This window comes from Ischnura elegans, chromosome 2 (genome assembly GCF_921293095.1).
Source record: "Ischnura elegans chromosome 2, ioIscEleg1.1, whole genome shotgun sequence".
Taxonomy (NCBI): Eukaryota; Metazoa; Arthropoda; class Insecta; order Odonata; family Coenagrionidae; genus Ischnura; species Ischnura elegans.
Window position 1 is genome coordinate 130322978 of NC_060247.1, and position 21925 is coordinate 130344902.

Below are 21925 nucleotides of genomic sequence, written 5' to 3' on the forward strand. Positions count from 1 at the left end.
GGCGTGTGGACTGAGAACCCCACCGAATCAATCACCATGCACACTTTAGTTTTTTTCCCATCACGATAATAACCTCATGTTTAACTTCCTCGTTTCTAAAAGCAATTCACTATCCGTTTGGTATTGCATTGTACTCAGTAAAGCTATGAAAAAAATGAATTTATTTGATTGAATCATGCAGTGTATAGGTAGAGACTTCAAATTTCCTACCGCCGTACATTTTTACAGCCACGCACTGCAAAGACCGTTACAGCAAACTCTAATTCTTTTTAAAATCGTCATATTAATAGCATTGTATCCTATTTTCAAACCAGGTATGTAAGTAGGTCAATGAAATGAAGAATACCAATGTTCCTTGAGCTAGCGAGGACTTATATTATACTTTTAATAATTTTGTATAAGCATGTGAAAATGTGTGCTTAAATTTAAATACGTTAAAATAAAGAATTGATTCCAAAATTTTGGATAACAGATCACCTGCAATACTTTTAATTGGATTGATCTTGAAATTGAATGCACAAAATTAAAGAAACAATCCCAAAAGCATGATACGCTGATCATTGACAATAAATACAATAAACGCGTTAAAATAAAATCCCTTTTAGTTTTTGAGGCAGTTAGGCGTTACTATCTAAGAATTACTATTAACGTCGCTAAGTGTTTTTTGTTTATTTCTAAGTAAAAATGAACCATTACTTGAAAATATTGATTACTGCCTCTGAGCAATATAACCTCACTTCCGCGGTTGCATTACTAACGATATGTTTTTTAAGTTAATACTTCTTTTATAATTTTTTTAAGTTAATGATAATTTATAGATTGCAAAATATTAATATTTTGAAAACAGCATTTCATTAAAATTCATGAAATGGAGAAAAAATTAGTTCTCAATATAACTCTTCCACAATTAACGTCATTATTTAGTCCCCAAGGAATGACATTTTTTTCTGTTTGCTTTCGCTCCCTTACGTTATTCTTATATTTTAGATTCCTTCTTCTATCCTGAGTTTCATTTTTCTGTTTTATTCTCTAGCCGGACCCCTGGCGGATTGAATCTATATTCCATTCCCTTCCAGTCCCCTCCAATCAAAATCTGGGATTAAGTGCCTCTCATCCTAATCCTTTTTTTTTCTTCGTCAAAAGTCCCTTCGAACCATTCTGGTCTTCCTCGGCCCCTTTTGTTCCCTATGTCGCACCCTCGGCCATCGTAACCCACCCTTCCCACCACACTTATCCTGACTTCTCCCATCCCTACTCATCCTAATGACCTAATTCCCTCAACCCTGCTCCCTGGGACCATGAGAACTGTTGCAACATATTGTGGATTCACAGTGCGATCTTATGTTTAGGGCCTGGTGAGGGTTACCCAACTTTCACGGGGGATGCATTGCTGGATGACAGTCGGGATTAACAAATATTCTTATAATAATAATTTATTACTCCTAAATTTTGTTTTCACATCTTTATGCAAAGAAAACAAGAGAAGGAGCTTTAGGTGGTCTCCAAGGTCATAGGACCAGAATTGAGCCACCATTAAATAATAAAATGTATTCCAATAAACATAAAAATGCAGTAAATGATACATGAGTTTTTTGATAAATAATATCAAAATAAATTTTCAACTATTTCTTGAGAGAAGAGCCAGTCTTTAGCAAGTCTTAGCGTTACATTTGAGGTTTTATATGGGGCACGCCAATGCGCAATCTGACGTACGTAATAAGGCTCAATCAAAATTGCGTCGTGTAAAGCGGTGAACTGCTTGAACACATGTGAGAATACTTGGATGCGAGACGGCAAAATAGCCCATGCTCTTATGCCAAGCTCTGAACATTATCGCAATTTTAAAAATTGTGCCCGAGAGATGTCGCAGTGGTAACCATGAATACTATTCAGATTATTCTCGTCTGCTGAGCGAAAATTCCCCTGATTCATGCTTAAAAATAAATATCAGAGGTGAAAATGACGAGTTTTGTTAAAAATAAATGTATGAGTACCTCTTTGAAATATTTGGTTTGATAACTTTGAGTGATTTGTCGATCATGGTGTCTTGAATAATGTATCGCGATTGTCCACTTGTAAATAGGTAAACGCAAGTTAATATCCTAAGAATACCGATTTTCGCGCATTTATTTATAGGAGTTACATTATGTATTGAACTTAAGGAAGGTTTGCAACGCATGAAATTCAAACCCACGCAATGACGTGCCCCTGGCAAAACGGCCTTTAGAGATCAGTTCCATTGGCGTTGCCACATAGGTGTCTACAAGGAACAAGATAAAAGTGAACGACTTCTGAGCACCAGACACACGAGGGTAACTATAGTGTGCACTTGTTAAAAATATGGAATCACGGCGCTTTTTCTCTCAATTTTATCGTGAGGGAAATGACACTGCAAAGTTCCAAGTACAGATCGTCCTGGAAAGAACACGAAGCGTTAATACTTAACCTGGGCAGGGTACGAATGACCGACATCGTGCTTATCTGCGGAGAGACGAGATAACGTAGTTTATTTTGTATGCTGTGTTGCGTTTCTACTATTACTAAGTCATGCCCTTGCATAAATGTGTTTTCTCGTTTTCACTTCTTTGTAGCTAGCTTATGTTATTTTTTATTTCAGCTCGAAGGATCAAGTCCCGCTGTGGTAATATTGCGTGATTATTTAGAGTAAATCCTTTTATCTCCTCTCCTTGAACCAAAACTCAACTCAGATAACTCAAAAACATGTCTTCAATGAGATTTAAATTGAATTTAGCGGTTATTTTTATTTTCTTAATTTATTTAAGAAATGTTTTCGTTTGCATTCATTTCAAAATACGCATCTCCGTAATAGTTCATCGGTATGCTAAATATCCTTTATGTAAATATTTAATAAATTTTCAATGCTTATTGCATTATTTGTCTTTAATAAATGCAGTCTTTAACACTATGGTTTGATAATAGGCTGAAAATATTTCCATTATCTAGGTCAAACAAATATCAAAGAAAGTTATTAAAAATAAAGCTATTTTGCACACATACGAAGTGATTGAAATATACTTACTGCATTTACACATTACACTGGACTCATAATGGTGTAATATGCTATATAACTGCCGTATACAAATCGGAGTAAGGTCAAATTTATGGAGAAACCCATGATTACTCTTTGGTACCGGTTAAGTAGATTTATCTATGAATTAGGATCCTTTCATTAGAATATGAAACATTTTTGCCCAGTGAGAAATCTTTTCTCGAACCCGTTATTGATCTCTCTCGAGCGGCAGTAAAACAGGAACTTTCTAGCAACCTCCGCTGTATTTTCATTTCTAAACCATAAAGAATTTCGTAGAATTTCCATATAAACAGTGCCCCTTTACAAGACTTTCGCATACATCCTCCATGTGAGCTCATATGCGAAGAAGCCTAGTAATTGAATGCATATATTTTGCCGCGAAGCCTTCGTGGGCGAGGCTTGTGGCAGACAAAAACGACCCCAATTTCCTTCAATTTCCCCCGTCTCATCAGTCACGAATATCTCGAAAGGGTTCTCTGACTGCTGGGTGCTGTAAAAGTTCGTGTCACTCGCATGTGCCGCTGCGATGTCATTATCCTCTGCCCACCCCTCTCCTTCTCTCCCTTGCATGATACCGTATGGCACGTTATTGAAGGGAATTAATCCCCAGCCTTCCCACCAACCACCGTCTTAAATTTTGCACCATCCTTTGCATGGAGGGGGTGAGTTTCTTTTTCTTCTTATCCATTCTATTCTTATTTCATTTCTATGCAGAATACATTTCATTCCCATCCATTTGAGCTCTGATTTTCAACCCAACTTTTTTCTAAGATGTAATAACCTGGTAAAGTATGACGTCGCGTCAGTCGTTTGCCATTGAGATCGTCATCTTTTCCTTCAAAAAGATACTAGTTGCAGCTGTTTCTACCGTAATTATATTTCAAACAGTGAACTCCTGATATAACGGTATCTTTAAGAAATGTCATGAGTGCGGGAATTTGATATAGGGTGCCCGCAACTAACAGATCGGATTTTTTTAGAGACTCGTATTATTATTAACACGTGTTTTGACGACCACAACAGACGACATTGGCATGCATAAGACACATCCTCTGTCTCATGATTATCCATTTGGCCCAAGCTGACTTGGTAATTTTAAATAGGGGCTGATTGTATCATTATTGTTCCTTTTACCGATATATATCACAATTAGCGTTTCGTTTAACTTTTACGAAATTTACTCACTAGAATTCGCGAGAAAAAAAATTGTTATCTGTTGTAGCAAGTGATTGGAACATTAGGTCACCTTAGTCCCAACATATACAAGAATTGTTTATATATTTCCAACCCTCCATTCCACGCCACACATTCAAAACAGCACCATTCGGCCTTTATATCGGGGTTTATAACAACATTAAACAATCAAATGTGCACAATCATCCATGCCCTGGATAAGGGCAACTTACCTAGGCGGGATCCGAACCCGTGACCTTCAGTTTGGCTGGCGAGGACTTTACCGCGCCGTCACCGAGGCCGGCAATGTATGTTTTGAATAATAATGAATTATGAGGATAAATTCTCTTCCATTCTATGCTTGCCTAAAAACTGAACATGGTGCAAGCAAGGTGTTTTGAAATCCTTGTAGTTCTCTCATTTCTCCCGTAGGTGGTACGGAAAACACTCAATATATATTAAGTCATAAATTAAAATTAACAATCCCCAGAATAGATACCGTCAATATGAATATCTTTAATTAGATTTATGGAGTAATTTTAGAAATATCAGTAATACTCTAATTAGCTTAAAAATTCGTCTAAAATTTAGCAGACATCTAATTACCGCGAGAAACATGTCCGCCCTTCGAACGTTTCATTTTTTGAAAGCTAAATTTCGGTTTCATTAGTTTCCCATTAGACTGTGCAATATGAGTACAGAATTTTACACCGATGGATACCATTTCAGCAAAATATAATACTAATAACTAAGATTTTTCACTCTAAGGTTTGAAATACGCGGAAAATAATTGTTTGGGAAAATAAACCCATGAAAAGTGATGTGCAATGACAAAAATATTGGCGTGAAGTAACAGGTATGACGGAGATTGATTTTATTGTAAACCAGTTTCATTTCTGGGGTGTAATTTATAGATTAATTTTTCTAAATAATTCGTAAGAAGAGGGAACTGTTCCTTTGTTACATCTCAAAAAAATTTTAAACCATTTCTTTGGGACACGCATTGCTCATGATATTCGTTCGTAATTCGTTTTGTTTAAGATTAGCCGTTCCACTTTCCCTCGTACTTCCTTTACGCCTTTTATGAGTTCCCATCGCTTTTGACATCTGAGATATATCCTTTGACCATCTCTTCATTACTCTTCGTTCTTCCTCTCTCTTCGTCTTGCCATTTATCAAGTGGACACACACACAAACACTGTTATCCTGCGAATCCTTCCCAATCAGTCAGTGCTCTTATCCTCCGGACGCCTCTTATTCTATCCTCTTCACCGACCATTGACTTCTCCTCCCTGAATCTCGTCCCCCCACTTATATCCCCGCTCTGTTAATCCTATATCTCTTCTCTTGTTCCCCGCCGATAATAGGGTGGTCTCCTATTACTTTTTTACTGCCTAAATCGAAAGAATATTACTCCTGGAGTACCTACGTATTTCACGCTTTTAGATTTTTAAATGACGATATCTATTTTTCGCGATTAAATGAAAAGTGAAAATTTTAAAGCGCGCGAGAACGCCACGGGTAAGTATGAATGGCGGGAAAACTCCGTGTGACGTCGTTCTGGTTCTCACTGCCGCAAGTGTGGTGACTTTGGGGCGAGGCTCTGAGCGCTGATACGACGCATAATGCTAGCAGGTAGCAGAGTACCATGCTAGCTGGTAGCGCTTGGCTTAAATAAGGATTATTAATACCTTATCAAACGAAGAAAACTTTCCGACCTTAGGCAGTTTTAATAGGTGATTATTAAGACATGTTTCCCTGAGCTCTGTGCCTCATGGATGCATTGGTAATCTCAGACTATGTAAAACTCCTATTTCCTCGTATAGAAACTAGGTCCCTGTGACGTCACGTGTAGTGGCATCGCTTGGGCGCCAATCTAGCCTGTTTCAAATGCGGTTAAAATTGACCATTGCCATTCGTCTAAACTGGGATTACTAAAGCCAAATAATTTGTATGTTATGAATACACTAATGGTGGGTAAGGAATCGCAATCAATGCCTTTCGTTTTCTTTGATGAAAGAAACTACCCTATTCCTTAGCAGGCATTTTGACATCGTCTTATTTCATTCTTATCGCCTCTGCATTCTTTTATTGCCCTCTTTATGCCCTTATATGGGTGAGCTTTGTTTATTATTCCTTTCGTGATCACTATAGCTGGGACTAAAGTATGCTCGGAGGCTTGATAAATAATTTTTTCCTCGTGAAAAAAGTAAAATTTATGTTTTGAAAGGGAGTGTTACATTTTACTCAAAAATACGTCAAATTGTAATGATTATTTCATGTTGAAGGTAAAAAGAAGAAAGCTTGGAAACATTTTTTATCGAAATGGAATATTACTCTGAATATGGGGTTGCCTTTGTCCGGTGAAAATTTGCTTTTGCAATTATATTTTGAAAACTGGGTCCAATATAATAATATTGTATGAATATAGATGGATATTGAGTTCAACAGAGGACTTATTCCTTTAAAATTGTGTTTTTTGGCGTAAATTGACTCCTATTGGTACCATATATGACAAATAACGTGGCTATTATCCCTCAAGACTAAATTTGAACGGTTATTTGTTTCTCAGATCAAGCCTTTATGCTCTAGAGAACTTGGAGAATTGAAATTGTGGCCGTTATTAGAAATTGACGCATTCGTTTTTTCGTTTTTGGGACGGATTTTATTTATTACATTTGAATCCTTTTCGTCCCCTTTCCTCTTACAATCCTCTCGCCCCCTCGATTTCTCTCTCGCACTCTTATTACCCTTTTACGCTATTTCTCACCCCGTCATTTCTCGTTACTCTCGTCCACCACTCTTTTCCTGGGGCGGACGTCCCTTTGTCCCTTCATATAGGTGTCTCACCCTAAGGATTGGTCAAAAGGGACCGACTCAATGCCCACACTCTGTGCTTTGGGGACATCGTATTAAAGTTATGGGAGGTGGAGATTGACCGTGGGCTCCATTCGGATGAAATTGGCACCATTAACTTCCCCGCCCCCTTTTCCTTTAGGAAGCCCATATGACAGGCTGGAGAGAGAATGAAGCCATGGGGCGGGAACCATTAGGCCGTCGGAGATGTGATTTTGGAGTGGACGAAGGTATTTTTTGTATTACTAGGAAACACCATTTGCTAGTACTAGTGCATACCGCATTGCTGTGGCGCTATGATTGGGGATTATAATCGAGGACTACAATGCTAGACAGTATGAAAACACGTTGTCAACAACTCATCATAAATTTAAATAATGCCACACAGTCGTGGAAATGAAATTTGCTATAATTCACAGCTCAAACCACATATCATTCGTTAAATCTATTAAGAAGTTTTGATGGTTTATATTACAGCCGATCATATTATTACCGTCTCTGCTACTTGCTACTTTTAAGGAATAGTTGTGTATTATTTCGCCAATGACCATTTTAGGACATGATAAGCCCCTTTTGTTAATGTGAACCTAAACAGTTTTTTTTCATGTTTTAGGCACCTTAGTCACGCTTAATAAGGTCAATTTGTAGTAAGCGAAGTCTAAGCGTGTCACTTGACCACCGCTGCGTTGAGAATCTAGATCGAGTCCTCAGCCATCAAAGGGTGCGGTACACGTGGTGCTTGTCACTATATACGTACTTGGTGTGGGTGGACGCAGGCCTGAGGGGTAATGAGAGGTGGTAACAGCTCGGATTGATGGAAGATAATAACGTCCCCTAGTCGAGTGGTGGAGATGACGATGGTCATGTGAAGCGCGGTACGTCGTGGTTATCAAGAGTAGGTACATTTGCGCGTCTCTTACTTTACCATCTTGAGGCCATGATGGTCGCTTAAGACTATTGTCAAAAAGAAGTTATGGGAATTCGATTAAAATGTGTTTTAATTATAGGTGAAAGCATGTCTTTGATTTAAATTTACTGGCTTCATTTTAAAAGACTGAAATTATAAATTATTTACCTCAGTGGCTGAAGTCCGGAAATAATGATGGTTTTCTGAATGGCAAGTTTTCTACTATGCCAGTGCTATATACCAGCCAGTATAACTATTTTTTATGCAGGAGACGTGCGCTTAATACAGTTACGTCAAATTATTCCAATCGAGTGGCAGCGATTGGACGAATTGTATATAATTCTTATATGAAACTTGTGTGAGTCCAGCGAAGGCAAACTCCGTCATGCCACTCCACCAGAGGCTCAAATTTCCGATGTCGTTTTTCTTTCGGGTTTTTGGCCTACAATCAAAAAGAAATCCACAAATAATTGAATGTAGAATATACTTTGTATTTAAAATTTTCAGTGGATTTTATTCATCAAGGAGTTTAAAACATAAGTAGCTAACAATATAGTGCAATTGCAGTGGAATCGATATGGTGGTGGAAAATTTCATTCGAGGTACTGCAGAGAGGTGCATGATTGGGTGCTTGATTCAGACCAGAAATCGCATGTCATTTGGAGTGTTCAGTAGATTGAAGGGAAAGATAAGTTATCCTAAATCGATCCTTACTCATACATTCTCTCCTAAAGTTAAAATGAAAATAAGCGAAAATATCCACCCTAGTTTTTATGAATTGGTGTCATTAGAGTTTTGTTTATTTAGTTGTCGTGGGAGAAAGTATAGTCAGAAAAGTGAATTTTTCATATAATTAATAACAAAATCACACAAGGAACACGCACAAAACTGTGTAGGAGTAAAGAAGCGGCGTATCGTTCGGTATGAACAGGTGACGTCATTAACATATATGTGAAAGAGTCATGGCCCTCAACTTTTCAACGTGAATAGTGTGAGCAGCAGTCAACGTGATGGATTTAAAATGGAGAAACTCAGTTCTCTTCATTTTTAAAGCTCTATCATGTTTAACCAATTAAGAAAATTGGCAAACAAGCCCATTGCCTTTGCTCTAAAAGAGTAATAGTGGTCTCAAACGAAGCACTAGGATGGTCTTGCGATTTTGGAAGTAGAGAGCCTTTGTCGCGAGGTTGTCTTAACTTACTACCCTGCTGTGAGAAGCATAATCGTCACAGAGGAGGCTATGGACGTGGTGGGTGACACTGTTTTTGAATAGATTGCTCGCGTGAGAAGTGTCGAATGATTGCTTTCGATGGTTGTTCTCGGGGTGTGCTTTTGTAATGGTTTTTGGAGACTATGCTGACGCAGTTGTGGCCATTTGATGATTCCAGAGCTTGCGTTTTTGCGCAAGAGTAATAAGTATGATTAATTCTTTTAAAAATCGTGCAGTTTTATTTTAAATAAATGAGGTTTTTGCCCCAGAAAACTTCCCTAAGTCAGCTTGAGGTTGGGCTGATTTTGAAGACTATGTATATTGTTATCTATTGTTTATGTTTTATTCTGTAGTGTCGAAGTTCCCATTAGATAACAATATTATTTGAATAAACGAATTGGCGCCGTGATTTTATGAAACTGGCAATGCGCTGATCAAGGATGTGTTGTAAAGTAAATGAGGTTAATTTATATGCATTTATTCTTTCTCAGAGACTGAGTGGATCTTTTATAGAGCATTCCTACCACATTTCCAACCCAGCTATTTCTACATTTTTCTCTATTTTCTTCCCAAATGGCGACTCTATACTTTTTTCCGCTTCCCCTATCTGCAAGCAAGCTATTCACCGCCTCTTTCTCGTAGCGGATACGCAATTTCGCTTATCTAGTTGCCATGCATCTGGAGAAAAGACATAAAGCTTCGTCCTACCAGCAGACTCTCATAAAAGTCTTGGCCTAGCTCACATACCTGCTTATTTTTTACTCACTTCCAGCCACACGCTCCCCAACTTTTAACCTCCCCACCCCAACTTATATTTCCGACGTATATCTACATCCTGCCAGCCCATCCACCCCTCCTCCACGCCTAACCAATTCGGCTTCTCAGCCCCTGGCCTTAAGGATATTCATTTTGAAATGGCTGATGTTGATATTTTGCTAGTAAAAATGAAAATGGGGTCAATGAGTTGGTATTCGCTGGATGGGTTGGTGAGATAAAAGTGGGCAGGAGAATGGATGGGGAGAGTTTTGGTTCGCGACCAGAAGTGTGAAAAATGGGGTAGGGAGAAGTAGAGATTTGTGATGAGACCAAGAAATGGTGCCTGTAAGGGAATGAGGAGTGGTAAAGAAGCAGGTATGGAATCTTGAAGAAGAGAGGAGTGAAATATGATGGGAAAGGAAAGGGCATTGCTACTGAAGCGAATGCGCTGAGGTAGTAAGTATGATTACGATATGTAAATCGCTGGGTGCGTTGGGCATTGAATGAGCTAGCACTAGCTCATTAAAATATATGCATATGCAATTTCTACGTTGATTATTTTTTTTAGATCGTCGTCGTTGCTGAAATAAGTATGGGACGTTAATACATGCGTGGCTTAGGTGGAAATAGAAGGCAATAGAAAAATCATAGCTTTCAAAATGTGTATGTTTAAATTTTGATATTATTTATCTAATTTACATTTAGTGTACTCAATTATATCCCTTTTCCATTTTCTCTTTCTCAGAAACTGAGCGGCTTAGTTTCAGTGTGGTTAAACTTAGTAATTTAAAAATTTAATCGCTAACCTTAACGTACTCTACCATTGTCTTTACAAATATTTTAAACCATTGCCCTCATATAAAGGCATCGTTAAAACCCTGGCTGCGAAATTGTGATTTAAGGAACTTTATTTTTATGACTGCTACAAGCCGGCATAAAAGCCAAGGAGTATATAAAATGACCTTTTACATCTTATATACGAAGAGATTGTATTTTTCACTCCCTTTCGTTATTAGCCGTAAAATATTGCCATTGATATTCCATCATGCATACTTCTAATATTGACAGCCATGGAAAAAAATTCTTACCGGCCAAAGATAGTTCTCATCGCCCGATGTTTTAGCGAATCATATTTTTGATACTGATATGTAGTAGAGTCTAGAATGAGTTCTTACGGTTTCCTTTCTAAATGATAAAATCGTGTTTTATGCCAATTTTGGTGATACCTAACTCTAGTAAAGTATTTATATTCGGAGGAAACATTCCTTTGTCGGAGTCGGAAGTATTTTTCGATAAAATACACAAAATCCGGGTTATAAGGAAAAGCGGGCAGCACTATCATTCCACCAATCTTCAGCAGTATTCGTGTCACGGAAGCGTTGCACAAACATCACCATAATTGCGGTATTTTATATCCGTTGAAAGAAATGAGGACGTGGAGTTTAATCCGCGTTTTATTGCAGCCCCTTCCTAGCATGCGTCTTTGTCCAATACGCCGTAGGAACGAGAGAGGGTGAGTGAACAATGCCTTTTCTTGAGTGAAATGGAAAGAAGAGAGAGCCGGCTCTTAAAATCACGTGTTCGCGTTAGGTGTTGCATGCGCGCCATTGGTAATTGTGAACTTTGATTAGAGAAAGGTGAATAATATTGGCGGACATGAAAAAAGCAGTGTCATTTAAACAACAATTTGATCACTTTTTGTCACCCTGAACTTAATAGTTCATTTTCCGACATTTGTAAATGTTTTGCTGACCACTTTACTCATTAACACTTTTTACTCTGAATATATTATGAAAGTTCTATGTTCAGTTTTATTATAAATTCTACATATGACTTTTTAAGTAAAAAATGGGAATTCATTGCTGCTAATAAATCAAAAAATGGAATTCGTCAAAATGAATTTCAACAACATATCGCCTTATTATAAATATCAAGTATGAGTTTAAGCATGAATTCTTTGGTGGAGTATTCTGGATTAAATTGGTTTTAGTAAATACCCTATGATCAAGCTAAAAAAAGGAATTCGTTGCTTAAGTATTATCCGTCAACTCTTTCCAGTTAGCTTTTCTACTTCTATGAATATGTTGTACATCGTTCCGATCTATCATACAAGCTAAAGTTCTCGTTAGCTGAAAAATTCACCAATGTGCTTTAATTCATTTTATTCAATTATTTGACCTCATGCGTATCATGCAAGTTAATGTGGTACGTTTGTGGATGAAAAGACGGAGTTAGTAATATTTTAGAAGGATTTTGAAGTTGTGAGAGCCATGTACGGCTTGAAGCCATGTTAGGGAAGGAGTAGATCCACGAATAGAAGTTTTGATTGCTGCATAAAAAACCCCTTTGGTGATCGTACTTTCCATCCATATAAGTTCCTCCCTTTCCTTTGCCACATACCGTCAGCTCATTGGTGATCCCGTGATTCTTCCCCTCCTGAATCCCTCTCTTTTATTCCTTAGGATTTTATTCCGACCCGAAGCGGCTCAACTTTGTCGTTTGTACTGGTGTATGTGTGTTTTATGGATTTGTCCTTCCGTAGCTATTTCTCGAATGGCTAAAGCCTTCCCTTCAATGTTCTCTCCACTTTTCCATTTCTCCATATGACCTCATTTGAGCTCTTTGGTTCTTCCCCACGTCCGTCCTCATAAGTGATTTCCCTGCCAAATTCTGTTCCCTCTTCTTACTCTTTTCTCTTACTCAATAATTCGTAGACACATTCACATACGGACTAAGGAAATTTCCAACACTATCAATTCCTTGGAGGACTCCTGGTTTACGATTCCCCACGTCTGGGAAGTATAAAAGTTGATAGGACGTGAATTGTATGGTCCACCTCTCACTCTCTACCCCTTTCACTCCGACAGTCTTTTCGCACCGCAGTGTCTCCCTTATTTCTCTTTCCTGCTAACCCCTAACCAAACAGACGCAGGAAGACCGCAGTTTACCCCTAGCATTTGCTGTGGCGATTTAGGTGATTAATAATCATTCATATATGTGTAGGCTGATCTGTCTTTTATATATTGGATTCACTTTTACATTTTCCCCATAAAAAGTGTTTTTAACTCTTTAATTTATGTAAATTACCGTATTTATTTGCTGAAGATGGCTAAAAATCATGGTTACCGTTGGTCAGTTGGTTGCAAGAGATGGTTAGCAATAGCTGTCTGTCGAAAACCCATCAATACGATAAATTCAAATGGCAAAGACTCTTTCTTCTCCCATGAAAGTGAAAGTAAGCAGTCACAGAAAACTGTAAAGTGTAAGTTGTATCTTCATTCGTATAACGTTAGGCTAACTAAGTTTGCATTTTGATAGGTGTTTGGTAGAAGTGACTCCGTATTGCAGTTACGAACGTAAAAAAGTGCTAAAGCTAGAGTTATTTATGCTGATGATGGCTAAGCACAGGGCTCCATTTGCCGGAAGGAAGCATCCCTTAATGTTGCAATCTTCTCAGTTTCTTCAATTACCCCTTAAGAAAGCCTTCCCATGTAACTGTTCATTTGAGACCTCTCTATCTTCCTCGCGTTAGCAGTACAAGTCTTTAATTTCATTTCGAATGGGAGTCAATCTGTGAATGCGAGTATCGACAAATTATGCATCTCATCCCTCTCGTATCCCCTCTTGGCTCTCATTCGCATTATCGGGCTTCTTATTGTATCCTTTTAAATAATATATGTGACTCTGAATGATCTTTTTGTCCCCTTCCTCGAGAAAAAGCGGCACTGACTGGTATCTCCCATTCTTTGCCTTCCCGCCAATGTCTCCCAAGATATTACTACCGTCCATTTCCTTTTCTTAAACTACCTACCGCTATTACAATCCACTTTAATTTAAACTTAAGTGTGATTGGCTACTTGCTTCAAATTTGTTTAAACAGAGACTAAAATATTTGGTTCATCGTCTTTTAAATTTCGCTATGAAGGATGCATTTGGGTACCCTATTATTCTAACACTTAAAGGAAAACCAGGTTTTGATGATCATATTCCCTCACAGAACAGGTAATGTGTATGTGTAGCACAAAAAACAGCCTTTGGCGATTGTTTAGGGATTACAAGAACCAGGTTTTGATTATATTAGTTTCTTACATAACAGGTAATTTGTATGTGTAGCATAAAATACATAATGTGTGGTGATTGCTTAGGGATTGCACGCTAAAATCCATGGCTTTCATATTTTCGGAGAGCAATTCCTTTTTCCTTTCCTGGATTGAACTGATGTTTGTGAAATTTAGTTAAATTTCAAGCAGCCTTGGAAAAATCCTGGACTCTTGTGCAATAGTCTGTCCTCAATCATGAAAAATAATCTACCAAAATCTTCTTAAGCGGGTATCATGAGTTTTTCTATCCCAACGTTTGGCGGCTGATCGAAGGATCACAAGTTCTAATGCCTGATTAAGCCTTCTGGCATTCCCCAAAATTGAATTTTCCTCCATTGCACAACCCTCCCTCCATTTACTTTATTTTATGATTCAATTTGGCTAGTAAGTATTCCGTTTGTTTTTCTCTGTCCTCTTCGAAATATTCGTTGATGCATAGGGTTTCCTGTACAGCATCAATTTGCTTTCATTACCTCCGAATGAGGATACGCTTCTTACTCATGGAGTGTTTTTTTTTACATCCGCAGCTTTTTTGAGTGCGAATACGCATGAAATGAAAACGCCATCACAGCGGACCAATTCACTATGCTAATTCTTTACTATATCCATAATGTCGCTTTAGAAGGTTATGGATGCATTCAATAATTTATTTCCGCTATCAGTGCCTGCGACAGAAGTGATTGTTTTCACTCTTTGTTCTTCAAGTTGGGGAGTGCGGCAACCTAACGGGTAGAAGGGGTATGGGGAGATGAAGAGGTGGGACTAGGGGGTGAATGGGAGGGGCAAGAGAAGGAAAAGAGACGCATCGGCCAGCAGGAGAAAGGAATGGAAAAGGGTATGATCATGCAAGGTATGAGTTGATACGGGAAATGATAATTAGCGACGTGAAAGGAGGGCGCGTTATGGGTAAGCAGAGGCGAGAGAAAGTATGAGGAAGGGTGACGAAATAGCAGTGGTGCCTTTCTTGGCTGCTAAATGAGGGGTTCCAGCTTCAAATCCCGTCGGACCCCCGGAAAAGCAAATCCTCGACGTGCAAGGTGGCCCAGGGAAAGGAACTGGCTCCTCCCACCTTGAATGTGTGGAATACACACGCCTGTAACTAAGACCGGGGTGAGCTTTACCCTCACCTACCCAATCCAACCTTCGGGTGGAACCACTGAGTGATTGCGTGAGGCGATTTTTGGTTGGAAATTCTGAACTGTGTTTCTTTTGCTCAAGAGGAGAGAGTGGGGGAGCAGGGGAGAGAAAACGGAAGAGTTGAACTTGCGTGCGTTTGTTCTTTTCAGCTCCAATCCCAAATTTACTGCGCTTTGGAGGAAGGAAGTGAGGTGCAGAGGGAAAGTAGGGCTGCTTGATCGGGAAAGGAGCAGTCGCCAAGGGGAGATTCGGCCAAGAAAGGGGGTGAATATCATCACACGGCCTGCGAGCGCGCTTCCATGATGGGACGAGCGTAGGGTTTGGATTTCGCGAGGGCTTTCGGGGGATGTGGATGGGATCTACGCTCGTTTTAGGGCGACGCGTCGGAAGGCATCAGTTGGGATTTAAGGCGCAAGGCAGCGGCACTAGTCTCTCCTCCGCTCTGTCTCCTATTCTCCATTCTCTCTCTCCCTCACCCATTTTTATCACCACCACTGCGTCTCTTCGGCCTCCCGCCATATTCCTTCGTCTCATTCTCGCACTTTTTACATTCTTTACCCTTCCCATCTACCCCGTAGCCTCATTTCTTCACCTCTCCATTTCCCCATAAAATGTCCCATTTTGCGTCGTGGCACCGTCGCTCTTTTGTAAATCTCGCCTCATACTTTTTTCTCGTCCCTGCTAGCACATAACGAACCTTCCTTCCTTCACGTCTCTAATCATTTCACGTATCAACTCATACCTTCCATGATCATCCCATTTTTTAATTCGCTAGTTTTGGACAATCTCATTTCTTTCGGTATCTCTCTTTCGTGATCTTTAAGCCGTGCAATGTAGCTTCATAAATGGGTCGCATCAGTGGTCGCTGAACATTGCGCCTTAAGCTTCGGACATAAAATAATGGTTAACCATGCACTGATATTGGCGAGGACGGAAGATTAACATCGACACCTTGGCCGTCGGAATAGCGAAAAGGGTAAAGTATTTTAATAGGGAAGATGGACATAACCTCAGCAGCATATGGAGAATGATCCTGGCCAAATCTAATGCCCAACGGCTATCGCCTTCCGTGGGAAATTCAAACTTGGGGAGACCACCCTACCAACTTAATCTGTACATTTCGGTTTCTCAGAGAAATAAACATTTTTAATAAAGTCTAATTATGTACACTTTCAACGAAGACATCAGATGCAGTAGAATACTTTATACATAACTTTTGTAATTAAATAGCACAGTAGTGGTGCAAAATGACCTTGCCGTCGACGCACCCTAAATCCAAATACTACTACTACTCAAACTTGGGCAATAATAAGATAACGAATCTCATATGAGCGGGTGAGAAGCCAAGGGGTACAAGTGATTTCTTTGTTCCACTCAGAGTTAGGTACAGATATTAGGTATACAAAACAAACGAGATCAATTAGATGTTTTGTAGTGCATTTGATTTTCCACTCAATGTCAGCAAAGAACAGAGACTCACTCGTATTTTGGCAACCAAGTTTTTGTGTATTTATTGTAACAATTAACTTAACCTACCTCTGTTGAGAAAAAAATTACTTGTACCCATTGGCTTCTCACCATCGCATATATCGTAAGATCGGGTCGGGGACGTTTCCCTCTCATTCTCTTGAAAAAAAACGCTCCCAGTTGGAGGAGTGAAACGTTGAGCGAAAAATATTACCAACGCAGAATTTCCCGAAAGGAACGCACAAGATAAAAATGAAAATATTTAACTTAAAGTCTAATTAATTGTTTACTCACGGGCATCATACTACTCATTCAGGCCTACTGTTCTCCATTTAGGTATTTTACAATGAGAACTTTTTAAAACATAATTTTGTGTACTGCTTGGACATATTTGATCCACAATTGCATATGTATCAACTTTAAGTAACGCATGTAGTATTTTCTTTTATTTACGCACGCTTTACTATTCTCAGACTACTTGTTCTCTTACACTGGGCAAATAAAAATTTCCTAGCCCATCCAAGACTGATTGAAGACGATATAATTTAAAACCGTGTTGAGGACGCTCACACAAATTGGAAAATTCTTCAGTTGAGATATTTTTAGCAAGGAAACAGATATAACGAATCTGTTCAAATATATTTTTGTCTTTCATATGCATAAAAGGCATGTATTAGAGCGGCGACTAAATATTCCTATTATATTTTCTGGTGCGAATAGAATTCTTTAGTATATTTGACAACAACGTCTTCGTTTATAAGATGAACGTTTATTTTTTAAATTCGAGACTCGCATTATCCACCCCGAGATAGAATATTTATGGCATTATTTTTTCCTAACTGAACATTCCGAACTTTAATATACTTACTGTTTATTTCTTGGATTACTCTATGACCTAATAATTTGGGATAATTCTAATGTAAAAATAATTTAACGAGGATGTAATTCATCATTTATCGCTTCAGGCGCATCAATGAAAAGATAAATATTTGTTTATCTATTGCTAGAATTGAGAACATTAATTCTTTCACTTGGTAAGAGTATATGAGGAGGAGATGAATTCTGAATATATGCATAATTTAAGTTGTCGAAAAAGTAGGAGTAAATTGTTTTGCAGCTCTATACCATCAATGTTCCCATAAATATATGAACGTACCCACGTTAATGCTGTTTTGTCGGGCAAAACATAGGACACTTAATCAATCGGATGTGAATAGTATAAAAAGCGACTTTATTGATATTGTTTCGAAGCTCAGCCCTCAATGAAAGATCGGAGAAGTTAGTAATAGTTTATAGGATTGTAAAATATTGCTGCTAAACTGTCGGTGAAACGTAAACAGGAAACGTATTCTTTCACCGGAATTTTAATTCCCTTATTCCCTAATTATTTTTGTTTCAAATTTTTTAAATTTTATTTGTCCGTAAAACGAATATTTATTTAGCAAAACGTACTCCTGTCATTTGCAATACCAAGTATTAACTTTTTAATTTATAGAAATTCGGGGAAATTATTTTCCTTGCATTTGTTTCCTTGTAAATTTTTGATACAACATGGAAACGAACGTTGGGGATTTTTGGATGCGAACCAGATAATACTGTCGTGTCCTCTCGCGGACAGCTGGATAAGGGTTTCCGGAATGCGAAGGTGGTCTTGTCGGAGGGACAGTATCGGAGAGAAATGAAAGATACAGAGTTTGCCGTGTATTTTGAGACTGTTGGATGTTGAAAAAGACTGATCTCCACCCTCGGATTCTCCGGGTCAATCGTAGAGCTTTCCTTCCACGGCACTGTGGGCGTCTGCTACGCGGGTCCCGACTCTTGACGAAATGACCTTGAGTGAATGATGCGTGCAGTTTTTAAGGCATCGCGGCATCCAACCACCCGCCCCCCTTTAGAACTGCGTTCTAGAACTTTCCACTGGTGCGCCATTCTTTTCTGAAAAGTACACACGCACCATCATAAATGCATTCCCCGCTGTCATCAAAATCAGAATAGTGCGGGCATAGTGGAAAGACTCACGCATTAACCAAAAAAGGCGAATAAGACGGGCCGGATCGGAATGAAGAATAGGCAGGCATTAAACAGAGGGGATGCATAGATCGGGAATGGAAGCGGTCAAAACAATAGGCACGCATCAAAAAGAGAGTGAGAGTTTATGAGTTGGGAGGTAACTATATGACCCCGCGTAAAAAGAACAAATGTGGCTTAGTCATGTACTGAGGAAGTATATAGTGCTGCTGGGGGTTAGCCAAAGAGAGAAGAAAGTTGGGAGGTGAGGAAAGTTAATTGAAGTTAGTTATAAAAGGGTACTGTTAATGTAACCGTAGAGAAGGTGGGATATAAGGTAAGCCATTAAGATCAGAATTCCGAGGGCATTTAAATACCTCATACGGAACCTAGCTACCTACGCTGAGGTTCAAATTCGATTGGGATATGATCTTTAAAGGTATTTCCCTGTAAGATTATTCAAAATTTATATTTTTATTCGTTAATTGTAATATCTAACATAAAATTACTCAACGATGACCAAGTTTGCTGAAAATCATGTTGGAGCGTTACGAATTTTAATACTCTTTGAGTAGAATGGAAACAACGCTAAAACTTTCTTTATGTTTATATATATTTTTTTTAGATCGCGAGATGTGGGTCAATTAATTATGTTATGATTAATTACGAAAAAATTGACTAGAAATTTAACAAAGAAAGCTTCCAACCTAAGGTAAGAAGCTGCATAATTTCATTGCTTATTACTTTATTAATGTTTAATCAATAGACACTGAGGAGACTTTTACCAACCAAAGAACAACTAATAAAAACCAAACAATTATTCAATAATTAATGAATTATTACATTGCGATTTTTTTACCGTGACTTTCCTTATTGAGTAAGATATTATTTCGTCCTTTAAAATATTTAAAATAGACCAAAGGCCTTGAAAAAGTCTTACATTTGACTCATTCATCAATTCTATAAAGCATAATTAACTGGACACAAACAAATCTGGACCCATGAATACGCGCATATATTAGTGAAAGAGGTTATGCAACTCATATCAGTCATTTGTTTTGTTCGATTATCCGCGATAATTAGTAAACTCTAATTAAAGCGAAAGACAAGACTAGCCGTGGCGCTATCCGGTAAGTGGTTCTCCGTGAGAAAGTTTTTCAATTCCACCCACCCACCACGGGAGACATCTTTATGGCGTAATTTAGGACACGACCCCATTTTCCCTCTCGAGGTTACGTCCGTGAAATCCTTCTCAATCTCTTTAAAACACTGGTCCGCATACTCAAATAGAATATTATTGCGTTTCCAACCCCTTTTTCCCCACGAACTGCATCGTCTTCCACTATGTACCTTATCGTGGCGCATAACGGCTGACTGTTGATAAGATTTTATCACGATCACTTCGGGCGATTATTGTCATTGCCACTCGTTCCCTCTGGCGCCCTTTTCGATAACTATCAAACACTACTCTCTTTTCCTTCCTCCATCTGCAATTAACTCCCAATGCTTACAAATAACGAGCGCCCTCTTAGATTGAGTTTCTTCCATCACTATTCCTTTCTTTTTCTCCTTTCTCTACTTCTTCCATTTTGATCAGCTCAGCCCTTCTCTCTGTTCTTTGCTGGTAAATATTTCAAGGTTGGTTTGACGCAACTCATTACGCAATTGTGCAATCAGTTAATGTTTTCACACCATTTTTTTTCATCTTTCACATCCTTGCATTATCTAATCCATTTATTTTTTCTGAGATCTTACTTTTCAGTACCTGCTATCTTGCCTTGTCTCTTAACGTTTGTCTCCAAGTGGCACCATGCCTCAATGTGTCGTCGATAAGGTTCTTTTGTCTTCTTCTTAAGGTTTTCACGAGGCTCATCTTCTCTCTTTCTCTTCTTAAGACTTCATCATTACTTACTCGATCGAATCATCATTCTTTTACAGCACACTGTTTTCAAAACCTCCACTTTTGAATTATTCACTGCATATTTCTTTTTTGTCTCAAGCTCTCTTCGCCTGAACTATTCTGCATTTTTTTCCTACTTCTTCCGTGTCTAGTAATTCTTGATTTGGAAAAGTAGGATAAAACTGCCACAAGCTTTGGCACCCTCTCAAGGAGACAATTACTAATCGTATATCTCTCTCGTACCCTTATGCCTTCAGCATAAATATTCGCTCTCTTCCCTGCCACTTTGCCATTCCTTCCGCGTTAGTATGCTTTTGAATCATTTCCTATGATTCTTCATCGCGGCATTTTTCTTCCGCCTCAAATGTTCAATGCTGATTGAATTACAATCACTAAAACGAGTTTTAACTTTTTCCTCTTTTCAAAAGCTATTGCGAAATGCCATACCTCGCTGTTGGTATGAAGTTATGCTTGTACTCATGTTGATATGTAAGACATACGGAAAGGGAGATTGAAGTGGTGTGGTGATCATATTTTTGGTTTCCAACCCCATCGATATAAATCAGATTTCAATACAGACGGTTGAAGAGAAGTTTTTTTTCTATTTCCCCGATATTTGCTTCAGTGCCAGATTGTGTGAAGTTCAGCATTCCGTGAGCTACAAGGGAGTTCAGTTTTGGATATATTGGCGCCTTTATTTGGGTGGTTGTGAATTAACGCTGGTATAAAAGATACCATATTTGTATTTAATTAATGAAATACTAGGTCTGCCTTACGTGGAAGGTCATACGGTTAGAATTTGGGACTCTTTCATCTCGTCCCTGTGGAAGGCAAAAAATAATTTACAATTATCCCTTGGTTATAGCATGATTTTATGAACTACTGTTATGCGACGAAAGCAAAAATTTGCTGCTGAAAAAAATATTTTAAAAGTCTAAGTACTCTACAGAATCCTTGTTATCATATTTCTAACTTTTCATGTTCCTTAAGAGATCTTTTTGCTAATAATTTATATAATTGGTAATATGTATATCGGTTCAAAAGGTTGTTTGCTTGCATAGAGAGTATTTATAAAACTAATCTTTTTCGCTATACCTTCTAATAGAACGAAGTAATTTTTCCACTAAGTTTTAAAAGAATCTGTTCATCCGCGTAAAAGATGAGGATAATACGAAAGGCGGGATTCTGTCTGCCATACTTTCTCCACCATTCCTTTGATGCAAATGAGTTTGGACTTTGGGCGCCTCTTCCAAATATCAACCAACTTTCAATACCAAGTCCCTGTCTTTCGAAATGTCGTTATTATGATCTCCTAGCAACGCTTATATGAATCCCCTTTCGCTTTGCCCAGTGGCTGAAG